Consider the following 7,855-nt stretch of genomic DNA (forward strand, 5'->3'; position numbering starts at 1 on the left):
GTAGTTCAGCAATGCTAAGGGTCGTTTCATTTCGTACCTTAAGGCAAGGAAGTTGGTTTCTAAGGGGTGTGTCTATCACTTAGTACGAGTTAATGACTCTAGTGTTGAGATATCTCCTATTCAGTCAGTTTCAGTAGTAAAAGATTTTCCAGAAGTCTTTCCAGATGATTTACCCAGAGTCCCTCCTAAGAGAGAGATAGACTTCGGTATAGATATTCTCCCAGATACTCGTCCTATATCTATTCCACCATAGAGAATGGCACCAGTAGAGTTGAAAGAGCTTAAATAGAAGTTAAAGGATCTCTTAGATAAGGGCTTTATTCGACCAAGTGTCTCACCTTGGGGCGCTTCGGTCTTATTTGTGAGAAAGAAAGATGGTTCCCTTAGGATGTGTATAGATTACCGTCAGTTGAACAAGATTACCGTCAAGAACAAATATCCTCTCCCAAGGATTGATGATTTTTTCGATCAACTTCAGGGTACCACCTGTTTCTCTAAGATAGATCTCAGATCTGGCTACCATTAGTTAAGGGTAAGGGAATGTGATATTCCAAAGACAGCTTTCAACACCCGTTATGGTCATTATGAGTTTTGTTCATGTCCTTTGGTTTGACCAATGCGCCTGTAGCATTCATAGACCTTATGAATAGAGTTTTCAAACCTTATTTAGATATGTTTGTTATTGTCTTCATTGATGACATACTAATCTATTCAAGGAATGAAGAAGATCATGCTAACTATCTAAAAATAGTTCTTCAGACTTTGAAAGATAAGGAGTTGTATACTAAGTTCTCTAAATGTGAGTTTTGACTTGAGTCTGTGGCGTTCTTGGGCCACATAGTTTTCGGTGATGGAATTAAAGTTGATACCCAAAAGATAGAGGCAGTGCAGAGTTGGCCGAGACCCACATCTCCAATTGATATTAGGAGTTTCTTGTGTTTGGATGGCTATTATAGAAGGTTCATAGAGGGGTTCTCATCCATTTCATCTCCTTTGACCAAGTTAACTCAGAAAACAATGAAGTTTCAATAGTCTGAAGCTTCTGAGAAAAACTTTCAGGAATTGAAAAAGAGGTTGACTACTGCCCCAGTTTTGACATTACTGGAAGGTACCCAAAGTTTTGTAGTGTATTATGATGTATTTAGAGTTGGTTTGGGTTGTGTATTAATGCAAAATGGAAAAATTATCGCCTATGCCTCCAGACAGTTGAAAGTTCATGAGAAGAATTACCCAACCCATGACTTAGAGTTGGCTGCCATAGTATTTACTTTGAAGATATGGCATCATTATTTGTATGGTGTTCATGTTGATGTATTCACTGATCACAAGAGTCTTCAGTATGTGTTCACTCAGAAAGAGCTTAATCTCAGACAAAGGAGGTGGTTGGAATTACTCAAGGATTATGACATGAGTATTCTTTATCACCCAGGTAAGGCTAATGTGGTTGTTGATGCTTTAAGCAGGTTGTCTATTGGTGGTACCACCCATGTTGAGGAAGAAAAGAGAGAGTTAGTGAAAGATGTGCATAGATATGCATGCTTAGGGGTCTGACTGATAGATTCCACATAAGGAGGAGTAGTGGTGATGAATGGGGCAGAATCTTCATTAGTGTCACAAGTGAAATAAAAGCACGACCAAGATCCCATTTTGCTTGAATTGAAGGCAAATGTTCATAAGGAAAAAGTATTAGATTTTGAACAAGGGGGAGATGGCGTATTGAGATATCGAGGTAGATTGTGTGTACTAATGGTGTATGGATTCCAAGAGAGGATCATGGAGGAAGCTCATAGCTCCAGATATTCCATTCATCTGGGTTCCACAAAGATGTATCACGATTTGAGAGAGGTTTATAGGTGGACTAGTATGAAGAAGGGCATTGCAGAATTTGTGGCTAAGTGTCCAAATTGCCAACAAGTTAAAGTAGTACATCAAAGTCCCGGTAGTTTGGCCCAGAATATAGAACTTTCGGAATGGAAGAGGGAGATGATTAATATATATTTCATCACAGGTTTACCAAGGTCTCGTAGGCAGCATGATTCTATTTGGGTGATTGTGGACCGCATGACCAAATCAGCCCACTTTTTGCCGATAAAGACTACCCATTCAACAGAAGATTGTGCTAAGTTGTATCTTCAAGAGGTGGTAAGACTTCATGGGGTTCCGGTCTCCATTATTTCAGACAAAGGTACACAATTTACTGCACAATTTGGGAAGTCATTCGAAAAAGGCTTGGGTTCAAAGTTGAACTTAAGTACCGCATTTCATCCTTAGACTAATGGGAAAGCAGAGCGCACTATTCAGACCTTAGAGGATATGTTGAGGGCTTGTGTGATTTATTTCAAAGGTAATTAGGATGATCACCTACCTCTCATCGAGTTCGCTTACAACAATAGTTACCACTCGAGCATCCAAATGGCTCTTTATGAAGCTCTTTATGGGAGAAGATGTAGATCTCCTATTGGATGGTTTGAAGTTGGTGAAGCAGGGTTGATAGGACCAGATTTGGTTCATCAAGCTATGGAGAAGGTGAAAGTGATTCAAGAGAGGTTGAAAACAGCTAAGAGTCGTTAGAAATCCTACACCGATGTTAGAAGAAGGGAGTTAGAGTTTGAAGTAGATGATTGGGTATATTTGAAAGTTTCACCCATGGAAGATATTATGAGGTTTGGTAAGAAGGCGAAGCTTAGTCCCCGGTATATTGGCCCTTACAGAATATCAAAAAGGGTAGGTAATGTAGCTTATGAGTTGGAGCTACCGCAAAAGTTAGTCGCGGTTCATCCGGTATTTCACATATCCATGTTGAAGAAGTGCATGGACGATCCTTCATTAATCATACCAACTGAAGATATTGGGATCAAGGATAGTTTATCTTATGAAGAGATTCCGGTTCAGGTTCTAGAACGTCAAGTTCGCAAGTTGAGAACAAAGGAAGTAGCATCATTCAAAGTCCTTTGGAGGAACCAATTTGTTGAAGAAGCTACTTGGGAAGCTGAGGAGGATATAAAAAAGAGATATCCACATCTCTTCGAATCCAGAGAAGTTCTGAATTAAGGTACTAATCTTTTCTTAGTATGTATTTATAAGTTGGCATGTTGTTTTGTATTTGCTTGTAGGTGCTTGAACTGAATGTTGCATGTTACACCCATAGCATAGCAAGGGTAATCTCATTCAAGGATGAATATTCCCAAGGGGGAGATATTGTAACATCTCACAATTTGAAATAACTAGGAAGAAGCTAAGAATTGGAAATAGTCATTTTTGGAAAGAATGAAAGTCTGGAAATTTTGTTAAGTTAGAATAAGTTGAGTTTTGGTCAACTTCAAATGGCCATAACTTCTAGCTCAGTATAATTTAGGTGTACTTCCAGATATGGTAGGAAATCTCTTGGAATGATCTTTCCAACGCCGCTGAGTTTGCATGATTTTGAGTTCGTATGAGTGAGTTATTCCCTTTGGAAGTTGGGTTGTTCGAATAAGGAAAGTCTAAAATCGGATTTTAGAAAGGTAGTTTGGTCTTTTCCTTACCCTTTTATTTTAATTCGTTTTTGGTAATTACTTAGGGGTATAAACTGAACTTAGTCAGTTTACCCTTTTGGAAAAAAGAGTTAGGGTTTTGAGAGAAGAGAAAAGAAGAGAAAAGAAGAGGAGAAAGGAGAAGAGAAGCAAGATTCGTCAAGATCGTCGAGTTTGGCTTGTGGATTTTGTCAAGGGGTGATCCCTAAGAGGTATGTGAGATCACATAGCATTGGGTTAGTTCACCCACGCGTCATCCATGATTCAATTCAGTGAATTTAAGTCTTTGAAAGTTTAGAAATTGAGTTCTTGATGAACATTGTGGAAGGTTTCGTCTGAATTCTTATGGGTTGTGTTGTTGAAGTTTCTTGCACTTTGATTCATGTTTTCCAGGTGTAATTTTGATTTGAATCTACCATATATTGAGAGTATAAATGATTACATGTTTTTTGGGAAAGAACTGACTGAAATTACAGGGTTTAGAGTTAAAAAACAAAGAAGAAAATTCTGGATTTTCTGGGGAAGGGGATGGGGCGCCGTGCCTCTCAATGCGCCCCAAAACAATCTCTGAATGTGGGGCTCTGGGGAAACGCGCCAGCCAGTGCGCCCCAACTTGTTCTCTAAATTTTGAGGGCTGGCGCCCCGCGCCTCTCAGAGATCCAGGGACACCAGTTCTCCCTATTTGTTCCCCACCTTCTCGTAGTTGTTCCTTACCAATGCACCTATGTTTTCTAGTTGATTCCAACACTCTTAGGTACATCTAAACATCATGAAATCATCCATAAACATGATATCATGAACCTTGAATCCATAATCCACTTCAAGGAAAGTTAAGATCAAAGTCAAGAGAAGTAAAAGTCAAGTTAAGAGAAGTTCATAGAGTTTTCCAAAAGTCTTTTCCAAATGTTTTAACTTTGTTTTAAGACTTAAAGTTCAAGTGGAGTAACGATTAAAGAGTAAAATTTGAATCTCATTTCTTCAAAAGAATATACCGGGACTATGTATTCCTAAAAAGTAAAATATTTTCACATTTAAATAAGAAAGGAAACTTTGATTTCCAAAGAGCCTTTGAGCTAGTTATCAGAAAAGAGAAATCTCTTTTTAAATGAAGCAAGAGAGGAAACTATGATTTCCAAGATAGCTTTTGAGCTAAGTTTTTGAGAAATTATCTCAAATCACAGAAAGAAGTATGTTTTTAGACATAAGAGCTAATATCACATTTTTTGGGAGTAGTATTGAGCACCGATATGGGGGAGTGTTCAGACAACTCACAACCCTCGTAAACCATGTAGCCATTATGGATAGATGACGAGTCCACAATTTGGACTCATTTAGGGCTATATTTTAATAGAATTAGTGTGCTCAAATGCATATTTTGTCTCAATAATTAATTTTAACCCTTAAGTTTCAAGTACAAAGCATGGATGTTATTAAGCAAACAGGAACAAAACGGCTGAAAGAATGGAGAAAGGGCACCCTGAGGATCGCCTAATCTATTAGGCGTGTCACCGAAAGGCCCTAAATCCCGCCGAATGTTCTAGTGTGATGATACCTGAAGGAGAAGGTCAAGTTTGTGATGAAAAATAGCAGTCAACGCGTCGCCGAGCAGTTTCGAGAAGTAGCACTCTATCGCCCAATGCCTCAAAAAGTGAGAATCCGGAAGGCAAAAGCAGAAAGGCGATGAACCAAACCAAAGGGCGGATCACCAAGTGTAACGGTGATCCCAACTAACTGCGCCGAGTGATCCTCCGCAGCCCAAATTTTCAAACACTATAACTATTTGTTTAAATTGTTAGCTTAGTATTAGGCTTTAGAGAGAAATTTATTTTTTGGAGACTTAGAATATATTCAGTTTTAGTTCTTAGAGTTTTTTTGAGACATTGAGCTTGAAGACTTTCAATTCCAAGAAATTGGAAGTGGGTGTTGGAAATTCTTCATCCTAGACTCGTTTAAAGTGAATATAAATCATACCCAGTTGATGTCATCTCGATTCAGTATCATTTTCTTCCCTTTTTCTATATCCAGCTAAAACCACAATTCTTGGGGTGTGATTTTGTGAATATGGGTTAAATTTATTGTTTGGTGTTGCCTATCTCGTTTCCTTATATTTTTGTCATTTTTGTTGATTAGCTAATACAAACCCCCATTGATAATTGACGCTTTCGTCACCCCTTAGATTTAGTATGTTTGTATTCGATAATGTTTATAGCTATGACTGATTAAAACTTAATTTTATTTTTCTATTAATTCTTAAAACCACTCCATGTGGGAACGATCCCAACCCTTGGTTGGGTTATATCATTATACACGATCGTTGGCACTTGAACCGAAGTAGTGTCCTGATACGTGAAGTCAGTAGAAAAGGGTCATACTTTTTAGATGATTCCCTTAGTGTTTTTTAATATAGACTAGTGGATCCACTTAGTAGTTCAGCTTCTATGCCCTCGGCAAGGTATAGGACGGCCCTGACAGCGTGAGGCAAAACGTTGTATCATCACAATAGATCTTATGTGATGGTTTTCGGTTAGAGAAATTCTCACATAAGTAATTGTATTCTTAAATACACAGTTTATTTGTATTTTTACATACATCTGAGAATTATATGTATCTTTGCATACACAAAGAGTTGACATCATGTTTTAAACAATTTTTCTTTATATTGCACTTGTTTTAAACTGCTTTATATTGAAATGAGTTCAATTATGTTGAGTTGAGTTGAGCCAGGTAAGTTCTTCAGATTCTTTTCAAGCCTATGTTGTGTTTAGCATTCCAACTTGCATACTCATAAATTCAATGTATCGATGCAAGTTGGCCTGCATCTTATTATGATGCAGACGCAGGTAACTAGGATCGGCATCCAGTGCATCGTTGATCCAGGGAGCACTCCAAAATAAGTTGGTGAGCCTCCTTGCATTTCGGAGGACTCTATTTTATTTCTTTCAGTTTTTTATTAGTTCGTTAGGATGTCGGGGGGTTTGTTCAGACATCCATCTCATTTGTTTTAGAGGCTACATAGACAGTTAGATGTTAGTTCTTTAATCTTTTCATTGTTATTATCTTATGTTAAGACTTGAGTTTGCCTTAATGGCCAGTTGAATGTTCCTTTATAGTATTCAAGTTTATTACATAGACTTGTCTTTGTTGAATTCAGTCTTCTTATGAGTAAGTAAGTCAGGCCAAGGGTTCACTTGGGGCCAGCAATGGTTCTCGAGTGCCAGTCCCGCCCAGGGTTTAGGCTCGGGGAGTGACACTCTAGTTATATGGGGGAGTTGGCAAAATAGCCACTCTAAAGACTTAATGTGACATTAAGTCACAAGTCTTGGAAAATTAGTGGTATAGCCACTAATTATGACATCATCCATGTTCCCTACTTGGGACATACAAAAGACCCCCCTAAGTTTTCATATCTCCACTTTGATCTTCCCTTTCTTTTCAACAAATATAGAATGAATTAATATATTTATTTCCAATGTTTTAAATTATATTAGAAAAAAAGTAGTCTCCAACAAGCAGCTCGTTTTTGTTGCTGTTTTTGCCGATTTCGGTGACTTTTCCGGCCATATTATCCATTTCAAAGGTAAAAGCATCATCATCTCCTAGTCCATTTTCATTTTTACTCCATTTTCATTAAAAAATCAAGCTTCAAAATTAGTTTTTTGTCATTTTAGGAGCTTGAGAAATCTTCCATAATCACTTGATAACTCATTAGTAGATACATTTCAGTAGTTTAGAAGAATTAAAAATACATTTTTTCATTGCAGGAGCTCAATTTTGAACCCAATCTCATTCAATCACATTTTTGTATGGATCTCATATCTCATCGATCGTTAAAGACTAATATTGTAATCTAGTATCTATCTTTGTAGTCTATAATGACAGTAGCTGAATTTATTGTTTATGGTAGTGATTATATGGGAGTATGGGAGGGGATAATATAACGACCCTAAAAATGAACTAGTGAAACTAGAGCCTCACATGTGAGTTTGGAGTTGAGAACTTGATGAAATGATGAGGAATGACCGTGACGTCCGGAAACTAGTCATTTGAACTAGTGAGTTGTAGTCAACTTTAAATGGTCATATCTTTTAGCTCAAAATGAATTAGGTGGACCTTTACCTATCCAATTAAAGGTCTTTGAGTCCTCTTTCCAACGCCACCGAGTTTGCCCAATTCTGACCTTGGAGTAAAAAGTTATGCCCGAAATAGTGAAGCACTGTCCAAAAGGACGAGTTTAGACGGGAAGGGGCAAAATTTTTTAAGTTAAGACTTTATGGGTCCTTAGTCCGTTTCCAAAATTGACCCTATGCTATTTTATTCTTTTTCTAGCAATTATAAGACCTTTT

This window comes from Solanum stenotomum, chromosome 1, assembly GCF_019186545.1.
Source record: "Solanum stenotomum isolate F172 chromosome 1, ASM1918654v1, whole genome shotgun sequence".
NCBI classification, from domain to species: domain Eukaryota; kingdom Viridiplantae; phylum Streptophyta; class Magnoliopsida; order Solanales; family Solanaceae; genus Solanum; species Solanum stenotomum.